Here is a 12748-nt window from a genome sequence, read left to right as displayed (position 1 = left end):
AAAATTAAGAAAATGAAGTGTCAGTTTCTTTGCTGTATTTATCACTATTTGGAGATCTTATGATGATAAGTTGTTTATGTATCCATTTACATACCATCCAAAATTATTTTTACTAAGCTTTTTGTGCCAAAGAAACATGCTAGGGAAATTTTAATTATCATTATTATTTTAATTTATTTTTTGTGTGTAGTTTGTTTTCATTTTTGTATGCAAGACATCATAAAAGATTTTTAAAAAATATCTAGCAAATACAGCAAAATTTCTAAGAAATGACACCATTTTCCAAGCTATGAGTTTCTCCAGAATAACTTTAAAAGATCACATAGGTAATTACAAATATTGATGGCAAAATAAAACCAGTTTTCTTTCAGGAGCAGGTGATCAAACCCACAATATTTAGGAGAATGTTGATTTACATGGAAAGGTGGTAGGAAAGAATGAAAGAAAACAGTACCTACAGAGTTAAAAGGCTACATGTGTAATTCCTGTGCTATTTTGATCACTGAGGTCTGTATGCATGTGGAATTCAACTCCATAGAAGGAGATAATGAAGACAAATAGTATGGCTTTATTTTTAAAAGGGGTGGATAATTTCATGGCAGCTTACAACATTGGTAACTGGGCAGGCTAAGATAATAAGGCTAATCAAATCTCATGCTTCACAGCACTTGCTCCCTGCAGGGTCAGGAAAAATCTTTCCACTGTATACAACACTATACAATTAGCAAGGTTATTATTGGGGAGCAGAGGTACAGCCTTCTAAAGCAACAAGGTTTTGCCAGTATCAGAGAACAGAGACTGTACTTGACCCAACAGAAAAAAAGCATTATTTTTTTGTGCCACTTCTGCTTCTCTACACTGACAGAGTTTTATAATTATAATTCTTGGGTTTGGTTTTGTTTTTTTTTTAATCCCTGGAACATGATTACCTAAGTGCATTACTGTCTGAAATCTGTCAAAAGCTCCTCCACCTGTGACTGCTTGCCCAATTCAAAAATAGTTGTCACTGACTGGACATGGGAATCGCATTGATTACGCTGTTGCAGGTTGTAAGTGCACATTTCCCTCTCATTAGGTCAGTAATGTTATAGAATTTGCATCTTTGCAGCAGTGTAGGCAGAAAGACGTAGTCCCAAATAATGATAGGTTTTTAGCGAGGAGCTGAAATGACATATTATTTGAATATTTCTTTTGGGAAGTACCCTTCATTTTCTTTAATTGCCTGAACATATTGTTGTAGGTGTTCTGTGTGTATACTTGTATTTTTATTTCCCATCAGTGTGTGCATCCGAGAAATTATATTAGATGCAATTGAAAATATTTAGCTGTTTTTTCTGCAAAATTTATTTCTTTATGTGAAACTCTTTATGAGTTGGTGGGGTTTGTTCCTCACAAGTTGGAGGAAACATGACAGCAGAACAACATTCTTTAAAAACCCATGTTATGAAAACAAGTCTCTTTTTATGAGCTATACCTCAAACACAAAGACAGTTATTTTGGAAGTGCTAATTATTTTCAGGTGACCTATACTTTTTCCCTGTGCACTACCTATATGCATTCTCAACTCTCAGCCCACACACTGTTCAGAGCAGGGAAAAAATCCACCAAAACACTACCTCATCCCCATCTTGAAATTTGGGCTAAATGACAAAAAAAATCTAAAAACATAAGAAGACCTTATATAAAGACCTTTTCAAAACTTCTTCACAGGTGCAAAAGTGCTTACCTTTCTTATATAAATAATATCCGGCCACTTTCTTTCACTAGAATTTGTGGCCATGATCTGTAGAAGGCTCAGCTAAATGGAATTGAATCAAGAATAAATTTATTTCCTCCTTGAGTTTCAGTAACAAGTTCACTAAGGATCTACTGTCTACAGTATCCTCCTGAATATAGTTAGGCACAAATAATCCATAGAACTGAACCATGATGATTTTCTGTTACTGAATAACTGGGTGATTTAGTGATGGCAGACACAGCTGTTTTAGGTGCTCAATGCCTTTTTCCTTCATTCTTCACTAGCAAGGTCTCCCAGGCTTCTGTGCAAGGAAAAGAGAAGTACCAGCAGTAGACGAAAATCATGACAGGGATTACTTGCAAGAACTCAGCTCATGCAACCCAGATGGTTTGAACCTGAAAGAGCTGAGTGGGCTGGCTGGTGTCTTTACAAGGCTGCTCTCTGCAATGTTTGAAAAGTAATAGAGATCAAAGAAGGTCCTTGACAACCAAAAAAAAAAAAAAGACAAATTTGCACCCATCTTCAGAAAAGTCCAACAGGAAGATACGGGAAACTACTGGAGGGCTGGACTCGTTTACGTAACTAGTAAAGTCCTGGAGCAAGTCCTCTTGGAACACATTGCTAAACACATGGAGAAGGTGAACAGAAACAGTCAGCATGGATTTACAAAGAGTAAATTATGTCTAACCAGCCTGAAACATTTCTATGGTAAAATGCCCAGATTTGTGGATGTCAAGACCTAAGCAAGGCAGAAAAAACCTTGATAGACTACAGCAAGATTTTTGACATTGACTCTGACAGTGTCCTTTTACCCAAGTTCACAGGTTTCAGTTCGGATGAGTGGAAACCGAATGGATTGGGTGGTCAGGCCAAGAGGGCAGTGGTTAGTGGACCATGAGGACAGTAGCAAGAACAACAAGTGGAGCACAAGGAACACAACGGTCTGTTCTGGAAATATTTCCTGTTTCACAATGACCTGGAGGAAATGTCAGTGATGGTTGCTCAGTGGATTTACAAATGAGAGCAGGTTGGGGTACGATTAAAGTGCTGAGTGGGAGGGCTGCCCTGCAGGAAGACCTTTGCATGCTGAAGGAATGGGCCAACATAGACCTTATTAAATTCAGCAAGGACAAAAGCTGAGTCCTGCATCTGAGATAGACCAACTCTTTGCACTGATTCAGGCTGGGGGAAAATGTGTCTGCATGGCTGGATAGCAGCTGTTCTGAAAAGGCCCAGGGGATGTTGGTAGACAGCAAGCTGAACATGAGCCAGTGGTGTCCTCTGACAGCAAAAAAAATCAACAGAAACCAAGGCTTTATTAATGTAGGAGGAAAGTCAGTATATTATTGCCCCATTATCTTTGCTGGAACACATTTAAATACTGCACCCACTTGGGGGCCTTTGGGACTCCCACTAGAGGAAAGACATTGAATGAAGTGAGTCAAGTTCAGCAGTGGGCTACCAAGATGGTTGGAGGCTAGAGCACTTGGCCAGTGAGGAGAAGCTGAGGGAACTGGGCTTGTTCAGTCTGGAGAAGGGATGATTTTGAGGGGGACATGACACTAGTCTGGCAGTGCCTGCAAGGAGGTTATTGGGGAGATGGAGCCAGGCTCCTCAGTGGTGCATGACTGAAGGATAAGAAAAAATAGATAAAATGAAACCAAGAGAAATTCAGTCTGTAGACAAAACCTGTTTCACAACAGGAAGCAGTAGAAGTGTTTGCCAAAATAAGTCATACATTCTCCATCCTTGGAGGTTTTGAAGACTCAGCTGGATAAAAGCCTGGAGTAACATGGTGTGCTCTCACAGTTGTGCTTTCTTGGACCATCAGGTTGAGCTAGAGACTCCCTGGGTTCCCTTCCTAACTGAATTACTCAATGATACGACTCAATGAGTTGACAGAAACTATTTCTACAGTGAATAAAGTTCTGGTATGTATGGGTTATTCAATACAATGATAAATCTTAAATTATACTGGGAGCCTGGACCAGAATCCAAGCCACAGCTGCCCAACTGTGCAGTAACAAGCTGGCTGTAGTTCCATACTCCCCACTGTTTGCTCTCCTCCTGGCCTCACCAACTGTGCACTTCTGGTTGCTCTGCTTTAGGAAGAAAGTTTGCATACTTGGAGTCTTTTTTGGCCATGAGAAAATGTCCTCATTTTTTTCCCTTTCCATAGCCTCATTCTTAGCAAAGGAGGCCCCCAAAGTGAAAGAGAAAAATGATAAGATTATGAAAATAATGCTAGTGAGATGTCTTGACAAGACACTCATATCTGAAAATAATTTCTGGAAAGAAAATGTAGAAATTCTCCTATTTCACCATCTTGTCTTCAGTCCAGGCACATGAAGACGAAATTCCAGAAAAACAGAACACAGACATTCTCATTTTCCCAAAGGTTTCCTTTACATTGCTAAAATGATGTCATTTTACACACTCTTAAAAGTTATTTTACACTATGTGATAGCTGCAAAGGGACTGTAGTTTAAAGAAAAATCAAGTCCCAAGAAATTTTTGTCGCATTCAATAAAATCAGAGTACCAGTGAAGAGGATTTTAATTAAAAACTTCAAATAAACTCCAGGGAATCAAATCATTTGTGAACCTAACCATATCAGAAAAGCCACAGCTCAGCAGCCTACATGAGTAGACTCAGCTCATTTCCTAACAGTGTTCTCCTTACACAAAGTGTTGCCAGAGAGGCTCTGTATCCTCATGCTTCAAGGCCAAATTAATAGTCAGCTGAGTGCAGAAGGAACCATTCCTTACAATAGAGAAATTAATTTTAAATTAGCAGCTTCTACTGAAAGGTCCTCTTCCCTAAATTGTTGTTGCTCTGTAGCTACAAAAGCACCTGTAGCTCTGGCTACAAAAGACAGCTCTTTTCCCAAACTCTTTGGCTGCAAATCTTCTCAAGACAAAATACACTGCTATTCATGTCTCCAGCTCAGTGGGATGCCAGCAAAAAATTGTGTCTCCAGTGAAAATCCAGTAGAAGATAAACAGTGTCAGTAGGAAGCACTGCTGCCTGTTCCCTGCTATCTGCCATAGCAAATTCATTTCACAGAACCCGCAGGTCAGTCTGGCAAAGATGACAGCAGCATCAGAAGACACTTTGCTGTCTGAATGAGAGAATAAAGACCAAGTACAGAAGAACAAAATATGAGGTGTTTTTAAAAGATACATGGATTGGAATGGAGAACAAAGAAGAAGATAACTGCTGATTGGGTATTTTTCTTTTTAGAAAGGACTCATTTTACTTAGAACCATATTTGTAGATCAAATTCTTATGACAAATATGATACCATGGGAAGAGCAATTCAGGAATTGTTCTGCCAGTATTGATCTTACATAACTTCCATTTCCTCTTTAATTTTCAAATGCTTGTAAGACTATAATATGTAATTTCAAGAAATTGAGCCAATCCTAAAAGTCCTAAAAGTATTTGAAAGAAATCTAATTATGGGCACTACAGCAAAACAGGCTTTTAAAAAAAATAATTTACTGTAGGCACATGTAACACAATATCTCCATTTAAAGACTAATTACTTGTACTGCATGATCTAAACAGACCCCAGATTTGAATGTTTTGTTCCTGCAGTTAATTTCTTTCACAAAATTGCTTATCATTTGAGAAAAGTTGGCTTGTAGGACTAATGGCATCCTTTTGTTCTGAGTTTTATGTCCAGTCAAAACACCATTTTGCTGTGGAGTGGATTTTGGAAAGCCAAGGGAAAATATGGCCTCCTGAACCTCTTTGTGCAATTTACTTTGGCAAATGGAGATGGTTAGAATACAGATGTATGGAGTTGTAAAATACAAATCTGTCTGTGGGAGCTGCAGAAAAAACTCATTTCCTTTGCACTGGACCAATTTCTGGCAGAGGAGGCAAACGAGAGCAAGCTGACTAAAATGGGGCTGCACCTGCCAAAGGGTAAGTATGGGCTGGTTACTTTTGCTTCTCACAGGACAAAGGCTGTTGGCAGGATTGATTTTCTGTTCATTGTCTACAGGGTTCTCATTTTTGTTTTGACTTTAGATTTTAGCTGACCCCCTCCTAGGTGTTCTAGAGCATTTTTACGCCTTTCAAAAGCTGTGTACATATCACAGGGCTCCTCTACTTCTTTAATATTTTACTAAGAATCTAATGGTGTTAAGTTCAGGACTCTCTTTTAAAGCAAAATTTTAGAAACAGCAATGTCTGGAATACTCAGCTGAGTTAGTCCTGTCAGATAAGGGTAAAAATCCCTTATTTTTTTCTATTAACAGACTGCCATGGATTTTTAAAAGCACTTTTTCCAATCTGGTTAAGATTTTTAATAGCACTTTTTCCTATCTGGTTACTCATTAAAGAAAAAAACCCAAAACAAACAAAAATTAAATAAGTCTTCGATCAAAATTAGAAGTTGGCAGCAGTACTTTCCCCGGCATAAGATTACTCAAAACAAAGCTAAATAATAGTGGTAGCTGCCTGCAACCTTGTAGTGTATTGGACTTCCACCTTCTATGGTCCTAATTACTTTATGAGCTCTCATACATGTTTTGCAGAGATACTATTTGTCTATTAGTCAAAAACTGGAATCTGGAGCGGGGAAGGGAGAAGGAAAGAGGACATGCCATTGATATTCAGTGCACAGCTGTTTCAGAAAAAAAAAAAATTAGGAGAAGAAGAAAAGTATTCAGCTCTAGGCTGAATTTTGAAGGTGGTGTACACAGAATTTGGCCAGGTCACAAGGCCATGTGATTTCTTCTAATCACAAGCTGATTGTTGTTTCAGGTTTCTGAATTTTTATCTCATCTTGATTCCTATCTGTGTCTGAAGAATGCAAGACAAGGCTCAAAGACAAGACAAAAGTGACTTTTAGCAAGGCCAGGTAGAACCATTCTACAGATGCATCCACTCTCAAATCACCAGTACCATTTCTTACAAGAGTTCATGTTTACACACACTACTACTGGTAAAGCCAGTGGTTGAGGTTGTGAGACAGCTAAAATTCTCATTCCTCAAGCTGGAAATTAATTGCATTTAATTAAATGCAAAGCAGTCAATGTCAGGATCAGGCTTACAATGCCAAACTCCAAATGCAGATATCAGCTCTTAAAAAAAAATTGAAATAAATTCTTAGAAGTTTGAGTCCATCCAAGGTTCACAATCTTCCCCCAATGGTGAAGGCTAACCTCTGCCACCTAGAGCACACACAGCCCTTTTCTGTGCCCTTCAAGAGCCTCAGGAGTAGGAGCAACTTTAGGAAGAAAGGAGTATTAAATCACCATGGGGAGTATGACATAAACTAGCCCTTTCAGGGTAAGAGAAGGGTTTCTATCTGGAACCAAAAGCCAGCACAGAGCTGTCAGTCCCTAGTGGGGATCCACCCTGTTGCCACAATATGCAGCTGTCTTGTGTCTTCCACTCAGAGAAGCAGAAGGGAGCATATGGTTTTGTACATTTATCTTCTGTGGCATGACCTTTTTACCTCTGCATAAGGGAAAAGGAATGTTGAGAAAATCCTACCTTTTTAGTGCTGTATTAATCACCAAGTGCAAATTTGCAATCATCTAAACTAAACACTTGAGTTTGATTTCTATTTAACAGAAATCTTAGCCCAGCAAATATGATTTCTGATTATCACTTACATTTCCAGGGTACTATTTTAAAATGACAGCTTTAAAATATCATTATAGAGTGCTAGAATCCCTCTCCTTTTATAGAAATCTATTTTTTCCATAAATAGGAGTATAAACTCATTTAAATAGATGTCATTAAAATGCATGTTTATTGATAAATATGACAGAACCAAATTACTATAGGGATAGAACACAATAAGGCATGTATTACTTGACCATTAGTACAGTTTTGAGTAGCTGAAGTTTCCCAGTCTGGAGCTTTTTGAAGCCCAGTAGGTGCATTTTAACAAGCCATTGAAACATGGCATCTTGTGTCTTTCTGCAGTATATTATGGAGTGAAACAAGTTGCATTTCACTGAGAACATATTGACTGCTTTTGGCCTAAAAAATGGATGAGAACACTGTGTTCCATACATGTTGGGAGAACTGGCAAATTGTGGCATTTCTCCCTGATGACACAGAACTTCATGGAAAGCTGTGAGTCATAGGAGGCAGGAATCTTGCCTAAACTAAGACATTTTTGACACTGCAGGCAGCCTGCATGGTGTCCAGCTGTCTTTCCAGAAGGTGCCAGCCTCTTCTAGATCTTCCCTCATCTTCACTGTCATTTCTACACAGATGTCTTACATACTTGATGTCATCTGGTGGACTTCATATGCCTGCTTGTTGGCATCTGAATGACTGCCATTGCAACCTCTACCTCCCATAGTAAACCAGCTAGACTAGCACATAAATACTTCAGCCATGAGCTAGGGGTAGAGAGACATATGGATAGACAGCTGGATAGGTAAGCTCTCTCCAGACTTTCCATGGAGCTTTGCTGTTGAGGTATTCTCCCCAGATGATGGGAAGAGCAGTTGAGTCAGCTGAGCCAGCTGATGCATTTCTCACCAAGAGCTTCTGCAGCCTCAAAGATTAGTTCCTACAAGGCCTTCTCCCTGAGCTCTTTGGCTTTTCTTCAGAAGGGGCAGAACTAAGAAGAACTGCCTACTAACACCTCACAAAGCTTCTCAAGTATCTCAAGTGTCCTCTCTGTGGCTATCTAGCAATGACAGCATTTCAACTCAATGCATTGAGGTTTCCTCATCCAGTCACGATTCAGTCAGTCTTAGCAGGGCTCAGAATGACATCACCACAACTTCTACAGCTGCTGGAAAGAAGGGAAAAAATAACTATTAAGCCAGAACAGATTAATTTAGAAATGTTCTTAATGTGCCCGCTACTCTATTGGTCTCAATACTTTTTTTTGGTTTGTTTAGTGTATGAACTTTTAGATGTTTATATTTGTGTCTAGTACTTTATCAGATCTTAATGAGCATATAACAATAAATTATCCCAAACTTGTATGCTGTGATAACTTAAAAGTATGGCAAGGCTTTTGAGTTTTCTAGTGCATTAAAAAAATATTACATTAGTGCTTCAAAAATAGAGTGAAGTAAATAAGTTCTGACAGTATAAAGAAATGTTGGAGAGAATAGAATCAAGTTAGTAAAAGAGCATCTCTGTTTATTCAGAGCAGAGTTTGATGTGCTAACTGTTAAACATTAATGTATTATCTTGATGGATTTTGTACCTACACACTATAAAATCACGGATAAAAAAGCTTTAAAAATAGCTCACTGTAATATGTGCTTCATTTATTAAAAATGTATGGGCAAAAGAGATTGTATTTTTCATCATCTTCACATTCTTGTCATTGTTCTCACAGTGAAAATCACAAATTCTGTTTTGAAGCTGAAAATGAATTGCAGTTGTCATTAAATGTGGGTGTTTACAGATGTTATTAATTGACAAAATAGTACACTGTTCGCAGCAAGAGAATGCTTCATTTATACTCTAGAGAGCTGAAAGCTACCCTAAGAAGGAGAGAAGAGCACTTAGAAGCTTTTAGACATGCAGAACATGGCACATGGACATTATCTGTTTCTTGTCTTTTTTATTGATAACCTGCAATAGTTTTTACTGTGTTTCAAATGTCTTTTATCAAGTTTCACCAATAACTTCATCAGCCAAAACATGGTTCTAATCCTTCTGTTTTTATCATACCTCTTATGAAATCTTGAAAACTGGCAATATTCAAGCTAGATAAGATGAACAGCATCCAAAAGCTTCAACACCCTCTGTTCCCCTTCTAATTCTGCCAGAGGCCTAATCCACGGAGTCACAGACTCAGGAAGGCACAAAATTTCCATCAGCTTTCATTAAACTCAGTAGGAGATTCAAACTCCATCCATTTTTCAGGATCAGGAAATTAATTTCCACCAGAAATATTTTATGTAAAATATATCTGCTCTAAAAGAATCTTTACTATTTAAAAAGCATTTTCTCCAATTTTTTTTTAACTGCATTACATCAGTGGAAATCAGAATTCAATCAGTTTTAAATTATGATAGGAAACTGAAGGCAGGCCTGACCTGTAATTATCTTGCTCCTTCCAAAATAATCTGAATCTTAATAACACACAATTGACTGTTATCTTTCAGGAATCAAAATACTGGTGATTAAGATAGACATTCCAATTAAACACCTATGTATTTAGATTCTGGTAGGTAATAAAAGTGGGCAAAGTACAGAATGAACAATGCCTATGTTTAATTTTCAAATTAACCTGTTAAAATTTTTCAAAATGTTTCTGTAGTTTTAATAGGAAAATGTAGAATGAGTGTTGTGGTCAAAACATTAGCTTTTAATTCCCTAGTATGGTATCCTAAGCCAGCATATTTGAGTAGTAATATTACTTATTCTTCAATAGATTTCAGTAGCACCAAATAGCATTACTGTGACTAAAACATATACCAAGATGTCCCTCCCAATTTTTTCTAATATGTGTTTTTGTTGTGTCTTACTACTTTTTGAAAGACAAATATAAAGGCAAAAAGTGGTCTACGTAAAAATAACCAAATGAGTAAAAAAAATATGATACTGCAGCTGAGGTGTATAGCTCATATCTGCACTGCTTCACACTGCAGAACCACTTCCCAGCATCATGGTGTTTTATAAATATGTGTTTGACAGCTCAGTAGCAAAGTATATTCCCACTTTGGGTGGAACATTGCAATTCTGCAGGATGTTGATTCATTGTGAGTTAGTCCAGTTGGCAAGTTAATTAATGTCAGTCAAAAAGAAGAGTTATAAATATCTCCATACACTCTGCTCTTCCTTTTGCTTCTTCAGCCTTACTACATGTGATGGTTTTGACCCAGGCATGATCGTTAGGTTAGCTTGAATTGTGTCTTGCTTAAGTTGATCTTTTGAACAGTTAACCCTTGCTTTAACACAGGACACCTCAAAGCACAGCCCTTTGAGACTCAGCAGGAGCTTACAGGCAGATGGTGAGTGCTTTTGTGCTGAAAAATGCTTGAAAACAATCACACAACAGACTGCTTAAACTAAGATTCTACCTTAGTCACACCATATTTCTTACAGGATTCTTCAAAAATATTTTCCAAATTGGGGGTCTGCTGCACATTGTCAGGAAATGAGTCTGGTTTGCAAAACGATGGAAAAGAAATGTGATGGCACCAGAGCAGCGTATTCTTCTCAGATAAGATGGCAGCAGCCCAGTGCTTGCAGGGCTGGAGAGGGAGGAGCACTGCCATCATGTTTGTGCAGCAGCACTGCAAACAACTTCTATTTGCATTTGACAGTTTGCAGGTCCTTGATCCATACAAACATCTGCAGATGACATGTGCATCGCTCTGCGCCCCCGAGGGAGTAGGTACCAGCTGACAGCTCTACAACTGCACCCCTGAGCTCAGCCAGCTTGGGCTTTGATTCAGCTAAAAGTGACCATTGAAGTCTTCCTACATCCTGTCTGACAACTCACAGTGAGCTTTTTTAGTTTGGTTCCTTCAGCTGAGACTTTCCTCTCCACAAATTGCTTTCTTCCTGGTGCCTCTGTCTTGTTGTAATGGAAAATACCAGGTGCTGCTCATGTCCCTATAAAACAGCCAGAGACGTGGGCAAGGGATGTGAGCTTGTGGTGAGAAAAACTGGTGCATGGCCCGATCATTTCCCATCAGATGCCTTCCTGCTCTCTGTTAACTGCTGCAAATCCTCTCCTAGCAAGCCATCTCTGCCCCCACACTGACTTTAGGAGCTCAGGTGTTTATCACAGAGCACAGTGCTTATCACAGAGCACAGCCTCCCACTCTCTGGGCCAGGTTCAGGAAAGACAGACATTTCAATGCCTCAGCTTAATTACACACATTATTTATTGGCTCCCACATCTTTCCATTAATTGTTATGTCAGAACCTAATTTAACACTAGTGGAGTGGCAAGGAACAGAGGGCACCCAGGGCTTAAGGCACTTGCATTTTTTTCCTAAAAATATCCTGAATCATGCTAATATTTTCTCCTCTCTCTAAGGAATTGGAGAATATACACTAAAATCATACCTAAACATTTTGACACATGAAGTCAAGGAGAGTTTTCCATCAGCTTTACATAGCATGATTGACCCATAGCTGGACAGCTGTTAACAGGGTAAAAGGCTGTCCATGTGTTAATACATTTTCATGACATCCAGATGTGTACATTTACAAGCCCAGGAAAGGGCAGCCTTGCACATTTGAGTTGTAATACATCTTTTCTAAATTGACAGAAATGTTTCTCTGTCTGCTACTCTTTAATATGTGGTAGATCCAGTCACCTGTCAGAAGGATTTCTAGCCCTATACTCCACTGCTTTTTTGAAATATTTGTGTCTCATAATATGTTGGGAACAGCTTATTATCTACAGTCAGTAGAGAAATATAAGAAGCAGGAACATTCATGTCTAAAGATGCAAATTCCAAGGAAAAGCCTAGATTTCTTCTGAAGGGATCAGCACAGAGCAGCTGAAGTCAAATTGTTAGAAATTTGAATGAATGAAGAGTTTCTCTTGCTCTGGTCCTGCAACCCAGCCAGCATCTTATGGGACATTAGATGCCTGACCCCCCCACTGGAAAAATTCAGATTCTTCCATGTCCTGAGGTTAAGATTCTTTCATTTGTACATAGTCTGTTGTGTCATTTTTTTGGTTCCTTACAGGAAGATGAGTCATTAGGAGAAATGAACAGGGAGAATGCTTGACACTCTGGCAAGAGGAGGATAGGAATAACAAATATGGGTGAGGACATGGGAGGAGAAGGCAGAAGAGATGACTAGAGTGTTGATATTGCCTGCAACTGACAGCCTCAGAAAAACTAATTAGGGCTGAGGAAGCTGAAGAATTCCATATGAGAAAATGGAGTTTGAATATTAATAGGCTCTTCTCTATTATTTCCCAATTTTAAATCCATTAAAATGGAAGGGGCTTAAAATTTGGGAAAACATGTTTCATTTGTTCTTGTGACATGATGAACAATGCCAGGATTAAAAGATAATGGTTTTTGCAGGGGTCCA

This window comes from Serinus canaria, chromosome 2 (assembly GCF_022539315.1).
Source record: "Serinus canaria isolate serCan28SL12 chromosome 2, serCan2020, whole genome shotgun sequence".
Lineage (NCBI taxonomy): Eukaryota > Metazoa > Chordata > Aves > Passeriformes > Fringillidae > Serinus > Serinus canaria.
This window is presented reverse-complemented; position numbering follows the sequence as displayed.